The following is a 12,522-nucleotide window of genomic DNA, read 5'->3' on the forward strand; positions in this document are numbered from 1 at the left end:
GTGAGCTCGAGTCCAATCTTTCTCAAAGCACTGTTGGATATGTTAAACTGAGATGAGGTTTTTGGGTCTTTATCCAACTGGGTCTTCAGAATTACACAAGGCAGACTGCACAAACTCTCTGGGCAACTTATTAAGCTGCTTGACTCTCTTATTGATCTTGTAGTGCTTTACTACTTTTATACCCTCTCATGCTTAGAAGGGTAATGGAATGCATTTTTTCTTACCACTGACAGTGTCTCATTGTAACACCAGCAACCAAATTTCTCAATGCACTGCAAAACATTAATCTTTATAAACAGATGTTTATGGCTTTGGTCTTTCAGCTGCCTTGCTGTATCTGTATAAAGGAATTCCTTTGAATATTAGAGAAGCTTTGGTGAAAGCTAAATTTATGCTAATTAAGATTTTTCTTTTACAAATAAAGATATTTTACTCTTGCATAAATATCAACAACCAAATCTATCCCTTTTTACACTTGAAATATTCAAAACTGACAAAGTAGTAGCTCAAGGACTAATTTAATGAGAAAATGCTACTACTATTATCTCTTACTGAATTAAAGAACATTGAGGCAATCAAACAGATTCATCTAGTATGTTGAAAAAGCTTTATAAATTCATCTCATTGAAAAGAATGTACTGTTGATTTCATTGCTTTCAAATACACTGGTTCTGGAAATAAAGTTAGGTATCATAATGTGAGGGAAAAAACTTATTTAATATAATCAAAATAGAAAAACAACAAAGAATTAAATACCCTTCTTACACATGTGAAAAGCTTTTTCTAAACAACTGAATTAATTATCCCTACAAGCAAAAAACAGATAAATAGTTTCTGTATCTTCAAAGAAGACAACTTTGCAGTAAGTAATATTCTTGAAAGAAAATTGATAATAATTCTTTTTCAAAGAGTGTAATATAATTTTGGATAATATTCCTTTTTCTGAGTCATTTACATAAAACATTAATTTAAAGCAAATTAATGAAAGAATCTCTCAAATTATGATTCACTGTTCTTATCTGGGAAGAATTTAAATGAAAATGCTATGAAAAATCTCACAGATATGCTGCAGAGGAGCAAAACAGTTATGGAATGTTATAGTGAGGGAAGAACAATAAGAGTAGGAGCTGAGTACGAGTGTAAAATGATGCCTGCACTCAAGTTTGCTTTGTATACTGTCCTTACAACTGTACTGTCACAGAAATAAAAAATGCAAAATTTAATGGACAGCAACCTGCTGAGCTTTGTCCAAACATCCATCATGCATTATCAAAAGGAACTTTCCTGTTTAGAAGATTTAAGAGTCAAGATAGAAAAACAGTATAAAAGGAAATCTATTATGTATTATGTAGCTCAGCTGATAGGTCTGAGGACAAGCTATTCATTTTATCTAGGAATGAAAATCTCTTACTGAAGATGATTAAGGTTTTTAACTGCAGACATTTGGTGCCTTATAGGTGATTTTTCCAAATTGATCAGGTTGTGTTTAAAGATATTTTTAGATTTGGAAGAATTCTTCTAAATCCTTGTAAACTGTTTGACTGAAGTTCTGTCTTCCTGTAAAGAACAGTAGAAGAAATGGCTTATTCACTGCCATTTCAGCCCTGCCAGTATGCTCACAGATGCATAAATGGTAAAGGACATTTGACCTTATTTATTTATTGGCAGCAGTTTGAAGCAAAACTGTAAGCCCCCTTGGGACACTTGATAGGGCTTTTCCATCATGTGCAGGACGTTCTGAAAGTAGCAAAATGTTTTCTTGCTAGCTGGAAAAGCTGTGATTTGCTGCTCTCCATTTTTTGTGTCCTAGTTCTTCTGCCTAAACTATGTGAAGTCTGCTCCCTTTGATAATATTGCCTTGCTTCTTAAATACAGTTTAGAATATGACTTACAGAGTTTCTTTTTTGTGTCTTATTACCAGTGTTTATATCTTTTTCTGGAATATATATGAGCTTTTAAATTATTTACGATAGGCAACATTACTGGGAAGAATATGAATCAAAATGGCAGACTTTGACAAATAAAATTATTGTTTTTATCTACTGTTTATCCAGTGAGGAGACTGACAAGTTAAATGATTTTCATAAGGAAAACTATCAGAATAGATAGTATATATTATCAACTAGATTGCAGTTTTGCATACGCGTACATATATGATTAACTTTATCATAATAAAATGAGGCATTTTCCTAAGCATATTTAGTGCTCTTAAAAATCAGATCTTTTTTTTGAGCTGGGCTGTAATGATAACTCAAACAGAAATATGAACTAGAAGAGGACAACCTGCAATAATCCTTGCAATTTGCACTTGTATTTTCCTGTCTGTTATTTTCACTCATGTCTTTGGGTAAGTTTGTGAAAATGGCCATTCTTCAGCAGCTCTGTCATCTTCTGTCTGATAAACAGGCGAATCAGTGGTGAAGCACTTTTACATATAGCAGTTCTTTGGGTTTACAAAATTGTATCTTTGAACTTCTCTATAAAGAAATGTTGAGATAAACCCTCTTTACCTTCTTCCCCTTTTTTTTTTTTCCTCCACTTAGGTTCAGTGATAATTGGATTTGGAACCCAGGAGGTTTGTTTGTAGAATATAATAGGATAAATAACTATCAATCAGCATAGGAGACTGCAGTTGAATTAGACTGCAGATCAGGATATAGCTGATTTCATAATTAACAGAAAAAGAAGTTCAAGGAGATTTCTTCTCTTTGCCTCAAAGCAAACTGTTATTCTAGTCACAGGTGATAGACAAAGAATGCCAAAGCAACCCTCATTCAGGATCTCTGTTCATCTGACAAAGGCTGATGTACGTAGGGTTAGGATTTCCTCTACTGTGCCATTTTTAGGAGCATAAAACTTGAGAGAAGCTCCTCCAGCTAAGACAGCTTTTGCAATCAAATCTTGCAGTTTGATGGCATGGCATTTAGGTCTATTGATCAATGATAAAATAGCAAGGAGAGATGATTTAAGATTCTTTGTTGTCAAAGCTGTAGGGGGCCTTCTTTGTTTCCTTCTGATTGAAATATTTAAGGTTAAAATATCCATGCTGTCATGGAGAAAATGCTTGTAAATGTATTGCTTATTTTAAAATGTTTATGCTCTTAGGTTGTTCAAAGAAAAATAATTATAGAAACTTCTAACTTGCTAAAAGCCTGGAATGTTAATAATGAGGCTGAACAAAAGGTCTTCTTCCTGAAGCACCTCACTTTTGTCTCCATTAAGCCTCAACAATTACTTACTTTTGCAAACATTATTATTCTGAAGCATTAAAGTGATTTTTTGACAAGCTGTAGGAACAGTTTCAGATGTTGGTACTGCCATCCTCAGCAGTGCCCTCTCCAACTGCAGAATTGACTCCTGCTGTATAAGCAAAATCAAGATCAATTGCTTAAAACTTACTGGTGATAAAATCAACTCTTGTGGCAGTGGGAACTCTACACCACAGAGTTTGCTTTTGCTTTCATAGCTTCTGAGAAAGAAGTCAGCCCTTTTTGTTATTTGTTTTTTAATGATTGCTCGTGAATTTTCTTAGGAAAAGATGCTTTCCTCCACATCATGGATTTTAACTTTCTTTTTAACCAGTTAGTTTTGTTTTCTTTTTCCCCTCACAGGGGACAGTATCTAGGTGAAGTCATAGCAGTCTCCCTTGATAGGGATTAGGTCTGAAAAGGGAAAATGCACAGCAAGGGATAATCTTGTCCCTTTCTGTAGTTTATCATTAAGGAAGTGGTTAAAAATCCAAATGTAGAGAAAGTGTTGTAAGCTATTGAAAGTACAGAAGAAGAACCAAAAGTGATTTTAAAAATCTTTGTGTAGAAAACACATAACTAAAAGGGTTTCTCTGACTTCTACACATGATCAGCAGGGAATAATGAGTTCAGAGCAGTATGACAGTAGAAAATTTAGGATATTTCAGCTCCATAAAGCTGTTACTGTACACATAAGCTTAGAACAGAGCTGATGAGAAGTAATCATTGCATACACTTCTTGAAAGTCTGTGACTAGTGCTTTCAGATGCTTACCACAGGAGGGAAGAGAGGGGAAAAAAAACTTCTGTCCCTAGGCAAGGTAGCCTCGTAGTTAGGAGACTTGCTGAAGAGTGGATGTATTACTTTTCTTTAGGAATAGTGTGCACATAAGTCAGGTGGATATTTTGGTAAGTTGCCATGAATTCTGAGATGTTTTCTAGGTGTACCAATTGCTTACCTTAAGTGTCAGCTGTTGTACAAGTGAGATGTACATCTGGAGCAGTTACCCTTCATCACAGAGCATAGCTGAGCACATATTGTTATACAGGTTGTGAATTTTTTCAGTATTAACCAGTTAAATATTTAGCATGCTATAGTCTCCCTATATAAAGCTATATATTTCTTCTTCCAGGCAGAAATACCATTGAGAATTTCTCAGGTGAGAAATCAAGGTGTTGTTGAAAGACCATGGATATGCTAGTTCTCCTCAACTTGCTTATCTCATGCTTTACAGAAGGAATCATCATGCAAATAGTAATTAAGTTTTCTATTTTAAGATGCTTCATAGATTTCAAAGTTATTCCACTAGTTTATTGTTCATGTAACAAAATTCATGCAATCTTGAATTGTGCAATCTTGCAGATGTTTATTCATAACAGAAAATAATTTTTTTCTGTGCTTAATGTGTGTGGGCGTTCTACAAGAAACAAATTCACAATGCGATAACTCAGCATTTTACTTCTGAACACATAATGTTCCCTTCTGCACTTCTTTTGGATCATATGGCTGCTGAAATAATAATGACCATGTCTACATATCATGCAACAGAAGCAGAACTGTAAAGAACTGCAGATGATGGAAAACAAGAATTCCCATCTTGCACTTCAGCCTGTGTCCCATTTTCTTTTTATTTGACCCTGCCTGAATAATTAATGTGGGATTGGTATCCAAGAAGGTATCTAAAGAAAAAAATAAACATAACACAATTACAGAAATATCATTATACGAATGAAATATTTTTTCTATACAGAACATGGAATAATTGGCTGTGTTGTAGTAACCTATATTAATGAGTCAGAAAAATCATTTTGTGAATATTACCTCATTCTGTTTTCTGTGTGGGAATTTTCATTTTATAAAATCAAACAATACGAGATTTCTCAGATTGGAAAATAGTTGATGCTTCATTCTACAGTTCCAAAGTAATACACAAATTAAACCATTAAGTATGGGACTGAACACTACTTTGTCATCTTTATCTGTCTTGACGTAGTATGGGTGGCTTGAGGGATCAGCAGACTTATATACTCATCCAAAGAACACTGCTGAGCAGTAGAGCAGTCCACAACACACAAAGACACCTCCTGATAGAGAGCATATAAATAGCTGTTATGAGAGCTAAGCTATAAAAAGGCTGAGTGAAATATGGTGTCACTAAAATGCATAGCAAATCTCTGTATGATTTCCATGCTGCCAGGATTTCATTTTAATTCAACAGAAGTTTCTGGAATGAGAGGAAAGGTCAGATACACAAATCTGAATAAATCATGAGTACATTTTAATCAAAACTTTCTTTTATTGACCTGATGTTTCTTAAAATTTAATGTGGGCATAACTGTTGTTCTTGTACTTAGAAAATCTTGTTTGAAATAAGACTCATGAAGTGTTGATGCCTTTCTGTAGGTAAACAAGTACTGAGTCTGCAGGAAATAAGCTGAAAAATTGCAAGAAATCTTTGAAATACTTCTGTGTGCCTAAAATCAGAGACAAAATTGCTACATAGGAGAAGCAGTCCTGACCTGGCTTCCAGTGCGGATAACTGGCAATAAGCTGAGACATGTATAGCGTCCTACTACGTTGTAAGAGATTGAATTCTCAAGGAACAGGTAGGTGTCAGATAATTTACATTTCATATTTACTTCTTCATAAATGATTGAATGTGGTAATTTCTGCTTTAATAGAATACACTAAGACATTTCTGATCTTATTCAGAAGGTTACAGTTAGCATAATATTGTTGTTCCCTTTTCAAGCAGAGGGGGGAAAAAAGGAAAGTAAAAAGTTTATCTCTTGATTTAAAACAGGTAAATCATAGTTAAGGAATATCCTGCAGTATTTTTTGAAATGTTATCTTCTCATTTTTATCTACAAATAATTACAAATGCCATCTCAAAAATCAATCAGTTGGGAGTTGAATAAAATACCACCAGTGTTAGGAGGCACTGCAAAACTCCCTGGTCTTACCAGAGAGTTATGGGACCATTAAATCTTTGCATCTTAAACAAACTAACTCAGGTGTATCTGAACACAAAGATTATGTTGGTTCCATTAGGATTTGACATTTCATTTTGTAGTTTTGTTCTAACAAACCTTAAACTACAGTACAGGCGCTCCAAAGCACACAAGTCTTTTGTTGGTGTGGTTCCTGCCATTTGTTTGAAATGAATACTTCTGATCGTAAACTCAAACCTCCCATTAGGTATACAGTTATAAGCAAGTCTAAAATGATTCTTGCAAATGATTGCAAGAGCATGTGAGTGACTGACTAGCCCAAAGTCAAAGTCAAATTGTTCCCAAGATGGAATCCAAGAAAGCTGAAGGAGTTGAAATGTTCAGAGTGAGATCTACAAATCCCCATTTCATTTTCATATTATGAAGATTTTGTTTGACCCTTACTGAAGTATTTCCTGAGAGTACTTCATTCTGCGGAAAGCTGGAACTCATCTGATCTGACATACAGAGAGCATGCTGAATAGAAGCAATCTTCATGTTCAAATTTTAACCTTGTATCTCACTGTCCCACCTATATTAGTTTCCCTTTATGCTACCAGTTTCTCTTCAATCTGTTCACAGTTTGAGATTTGTACAATCATAGAATCTCCAAGGTTGGAAAAGACCTCCAACATCATCCAGTCCAACCATCCACCTATCACCAATATTTTCCACTAATCTTTGTCCCTCAGGGCAACATCTAAGCGTTTCTTCAACAGCTCCAGGGACAGTGACTCCACCACCTCCCAGGGCAGCCTGTTCCAACACCTGACCACTCTTCTCAGAGAAGAATTATTTCCTAATGTCCAACCCGAACCTCCCCTGGTCATCTAGGTCATCAGTAAAGGTATTGAACAGGACAGGCCCCATTACTGACCCCTGAGGAGCACCAATTGTGATCGGCCACCAGCTGAATGTGATTCCATTTGCCACCACTCTCTGGACCTGAATATCCAGCAAGTTCTTTACTACCCAGCAAAGAGTGTAAATGTAGGGAGAAAATGTTTGTACAAACTTGAGCATACAGCTCTAAAAGTATTAAATTGTTAAAAATTATGCCAGTATTATTCTCAGCAGGTGACTTTTCTAAACTTGCTTGTATCTTCCTTGAAATTTGCTTACCACAACCCCTCAGAGTTGATCTGGAATATTCCTGTAGGAGCTGTTCGAAGTGAAAGAAGAGGGATTTCTTAGCACTTTCTTAATTATTTTCTGATAATTGCCACAATTTAAAAAAATTATGGCTTTTTAAAAGCACAGCTTCCAATAAAACAGTAGTGATTATGAGAACAGAGAAAAAAAACAAATACTGACCAGATTAAATAAAAAGAAAACATACACAAGTCATTTATTTCTGAATTCCCATCAGGCAGCACAGGAGGTACTGAATAGCACCCTTTCTCTGCTTTCTTCTACTTCATTCCGTTTATTTATTTATTTATTTGAACTTTTCATAAGACATAGTTGATGACTGGGAAATCTTGTTCCACATTCTGGTTTCCCAATAACACTCACATTTTGGCTCTCAGGACGTTAATTTTTATGGAATAGACTGCTGCTGCTCTTTTCTACTCAGAAAAACATAAAACATGCCAGAGTTTTAAAGCATCTAGGCAGTTGGAACAGAATAATACCAGGCTTTGTTTGCTGAAATTTTCTTAGACGCAAATGCTAGGATACAGATAAAATCACTTCCAACTTCACATTCTGCCTGATCTAATCTTCACATATATTGGATCACTATTGCCATGGCATCTGAAAAGCAACCAGAAATTTAAAAAAAAAAAAAAAAAAACAATCTCCATCATCTGTCCTTCTTCCAACCTTCCCAGCAATTATATTCCTTAATTAAATTTCTGAAGAATTTTTGGGAGGAGTGACAAGAGCCATACTAAGGAATAGGCAACTTACAGAAGAAATCTTGCACATGGTTCTGATCTTAAATGTTGTTCTCACATGCGAACTGCCCTTACAGAGTTGAATTTTTCCAAGAGGTTTGTCCCTTAGATCTTCTGTTTTCAAGAAACAGCATTTTATTGCTACCGCTGTATTCTGTTTTAGTTAGATGAGGGATATAAAGAAGTGTAGCATTTCCCTCCTTTGTTTTTGCTACATAAATATTTAATAGAGCTTCCTATGCAACTCTCCTTGAATTCCTAAATTGTGCTGTTCCTTCTTTATTAACACCTATGCTAATTTATGGCTTCAAACTACAAGAGTTGTCATGAAAGACCGGGAACAGTAAGGGCTCTCGACAGAAAATGGTAAAATCTTTGTTCTTCATATAAGCTTATATATAAACATTGCTGCAAAAATCTTTTTCGGGCTCCATTACTTGCTAGTATTTTACATGTCACTTCAACATGGGCTGGAAGTATAGGGTGACTTTTATAATCTTATTTCCTCTGTTTTGCTTTGACCACAACATAATTTGACTAGAGGAGGGTCTCTGCAGGAGCCAAGTTTTAACAAGGAGACATCCAATGTAGAGTTCTTAGACATTAGTATTTCATTTGAAGTAAAATGCTTTGGACACAGGAACTTCAGGACTTCCATACTGCTACACAAGTGGGAATCACTTAGTTTTGCTGAAGTTGGCCTGTTCTGATAGTATTAATAACTAGTTGAACAAGCCATTGTTTGGGGCATTTTACTCCTCTAAATATAAAGAGCTGGCAATTCTGTCCACATATTTGAGCTTCAATGCTTGTACTACACTTTTACTCTCAAAATACCTTGGTTTTGGCTACACCTGCTATGGCAAGCAATGCAGCTCAGTTTTCTTATTTCGTAAATAAGAAAACTAATGCAGCAAAACATTGAACAGTGGACTGTTTGCTGGACAAGGAACTGATTGCTAGATCATGAACAGTGTCGTATGGACAGTTCAACTGAATATGCAGAACAAATTCACAAAATATGGTCCAATTCCGCTGCTCGAGCAGGACCACCTAATACAGGTTGCCGTGTGTCATGTGTAGACAGCTAAATTCTTGTAGTATCTTCCAGCACCTCGAAAACTTGCAAACCTTCCAGCTATGTCTTGCTGTCTGACAGAATTGTTATGATAGAGTTTTTGAGTTGGTTACTTTGCTAAAAGAAAATAACATCAGCGTAAGACAGGGTTTTGAAAACGTTTATTTAATCAGTCCTGGTTATATTTCCCTGTGTACTACCTGTGTACTAATAGGAAGGTTTTCATTTCATGTTCCTTGTGGCATATATATTATGTAGTATGTACATACATACTTGTGGCAGTGTTATAAGACTATAATTTGTTAAGGCTAAGCTCTGTTTTATTTCTTTCTGTTCACAATCAAATGATTTTCTGTATTAATTAAGGTCTTCTGCAAAAATCATAAACATCAGCTGTTTCTATTTTTACTGAGCAGAAGTCTATCAAAATTCTTGCTTTCTAATCAGACAGACAGGCAACAATATTTAGACACATTAAACTGCAAAACTGATTAACAAATGCTGCAATCTACCTACAATCTTTAAAGATTTTACTGTGTGATTTCGTGATCAAATGTATTTGTGAAGACCTTTAGAGCTAACTAGTCACACACATGCAGAGAAAATCAATTTCCATGTACAACCATTGGTGCATTTCTGGGGAGTATGTTATGTCTGAAACTTCAAGAAATGTGATGCCATAAGAATTTCAGATTTTAAAATTTCTGTTTTTTAAGCTAAGTGGGGGATTTTGATGCCCAATTCTCACTGAAATATATTTGCTTCTTTCGAAAAAGCTCATCCTCAGTAACTGTTGATTTCAATAGCTGAAATGAAAAATCAGAGCAACCAACTACTCATTAATTTTCATGGAAGTTATGTCTACTAATTTCTTTATGGAAGTAGAGCAGTATTTCTTTGACAATTTACTGGTATTCAACTTGCTGTTGCTAGAAATATTCTTATCCATTTGGAGTGTAGGATGGCATCTTAAGATAGACATTGCTAATATTAAATATAATAATATGGTTGGAGTAACATTGTATCCATAGTTATATCCATGGAATATTATATTTATGGCTATGTATCAGTAGTTCATGGCATCCATGGCATACTATATCTATAGTATGTTGTGCTTATATCACAACAGTCTGTGATTTTGTTGTCTGTGGCAACACTCTTGATCATCTCTTCCGTGTGTTTAAAGATGGAATCTCAAGTTAAATAGCACATTATTTTTAGTAAATTTATTCAGAAATTTTACAAGTAACAGAGTAAAAATGAATTTTAGAAACAGTTGGGTTGTGTTACTGGAATAAGGGTCTGCATAATGATGTGTCAGCTCAGGGAAGACCCATATGTATTTCCTTTGTTAGGCAGACCTCAGTTTGGGTCTTGAATTCTTTACTGTGACTAGATTCCATACAAAATATAGTTCACTTCTGATGCAGCTCCTTAAATTATTTTTAAATCCTTAAAAACAGATTTTCAGTTTTTTAGGGAGGTTATGCATTGCTAATACAGATTTCAATGCATATTGAAGATATCTCTTCTTATTCTTTGATGTCTAATAGCATGCAGGTTTTATTAAATGTAAAATACTGAAAGAAACACAGAATCTGTATTGTATGGCATGTCCTGCTGTGGCCTTACTTTGCCAAAGAAATGTAGCAAAAATGTGCTGGTAATATCCTTTGTCTTCATTATAAAAATCTGTTTTACTACATTCTTTCTGATGTAAGGCCATTTACCTTGACTCCCAACTACATTTAATCTCATTACGTTCACTGTCATTATAGCAACATCTTTATTCCACTTGAAAGACTTTAAAGCTCTGGAGGATGATATTACAGTAAGAGCAGAATATGCTTTATTGAATAGGGTCCTGTGTAAATTCCAGATATGATCATGCCATCCATTTTTATGAGTTTCCTCACATGATCCTTAGTTAATGCAGCAATTGTAATTCTTCCAGTTAAATATGAGAATGGGAAATCGAACCATAAATAACCGTCTTAAATATTTTGATATGGAAAGAGCATAAAAAGATGTATTAAAAGATCTTAATATAGATCTTCACTCAGAAATGAGCTTCTGAGCCTTTCTTGCAAAAGACTCTACAAAATGAAAATATGTAGATATACAGATGCTAATGCTACAAATAAAAGTAAATTAATTCCAAGACAGGAAATGACATCACTCTACCACACTTTCCGTACAGAATTCAATATTTCAAGGATTATTTTGTGTGTTTTTTTTTTTCTAATTTCAATAATAAAAAGTCCAGTGCTCTGTTGAATAAGCTCTACAGTGGGAAGAGGGAAGGAACAAAACAAAAATGAAAACATAAAAAAAGCTACTTGACAAAGGATCAACATCAGAATGGAAATTTCCACTGATCAAATGTTTCAGAAAATAAAAAGCCAGAAGGACAGTATTGGGATTCTCATCTCTTACAGCTTGTAAATAGCCTGTGGATCTATTAAATGTGTCTCAGGAAGGCTTGAGGGACAACAGAATTCCCAGCAATGTAGAACCCAAGAAGCTACTGTCATCTCCTCTGTCTGTTCGGCTTTCTTAGTTGTTTGAAGTACATTTCTGAAAATATATCTTTGTTCTCGATTATCTTTCATTCGTTATATTCTTGTAGACAGTTGTATAGAACAGTAGGTATAACTTTAATGCAAAATTTCCTCGGGATCAGAAAAAATACTTTCTCATGTCTTGCTCTAGACAATGAAATAAAAAGCTGTATAGAATTAATGTCATAAAATATGTTTTATGAAAAAAGGAGAAATTTCTTCATGGGCATCTGAATAAAGCTTTCTTGAATACTCAGCATGACTGTGCTGATAAATAGACTTATTCAGTAACTTAAAAGGAAGTTGTTGGTTCTTGCCTTTGGTCAGTGACAACATTGTCTGTGCTTGCCATTTATTATGGTAGATTTTATTAGGTATGCTATTATATGATACCCATAAAATTTTATGTACTGGTGGAAGATAAAATTTATCAGATTATTTCTCTGCCTCTAAGTATCCCAGATGGGTCAACAGAGATTTGGAATGTATAGAGCTTCTTAATAAATACAGACCTAGAGAATGATCACATTAAAAATGATTCTGTCTGCCTTTTAGTCTTTAAAGTTTTAGCATCCATTATTTATCAGAGACTAACCAAGGAGAAGGGTAACAGTAAAAATTGTAACTTTTGTAGAGGTGGCAACTAAAGATTTGACTGCTTTGAGAATTTCTGCAGAGTGTAATGACCAGGCATGTCTTAGACCAATATATACATGATATCTTTTCTTTATTTTCAGGGGCAAGCTT

At 34.7% G+C, this 12,522-nt stretch overlaps 1 long non-coding RNA gene across 1 annotated transcript in view; it reads left to right on the forward strand.

Moving 5' to 3' along the window:
- Positions 1–12,522, forward strand: part of LOC125699148 (uncharacterized) — a 126,205-nt gene that overhangs the window by 72,392 nt on the left and 41,291 nt on the right. The window contains exon 5 of the long non-coding RNA XR_007379455.1: positions 5,652–5,854. This is a non-coding gene — a long non-coding RNA (uncharacterized LOC125699148). The remainder of the gene's footprint in view (positions 1–5,651; positions 5,855–12,522) is intronic.

This window comes from Lagopus muta, chromosome 12 (assembly GCF_023343835.1).
Source record: "Lagopus muta isolate bLagMut1 chromosome 12, bLagMut1 primary, whole genome shotgun sequence".
Taxonomy (NCBI): Eukaryota; Metazoa; Chordata; class Aves; order Galliformes; family Phasianidae; genus Lagopus; species Lagopus muta.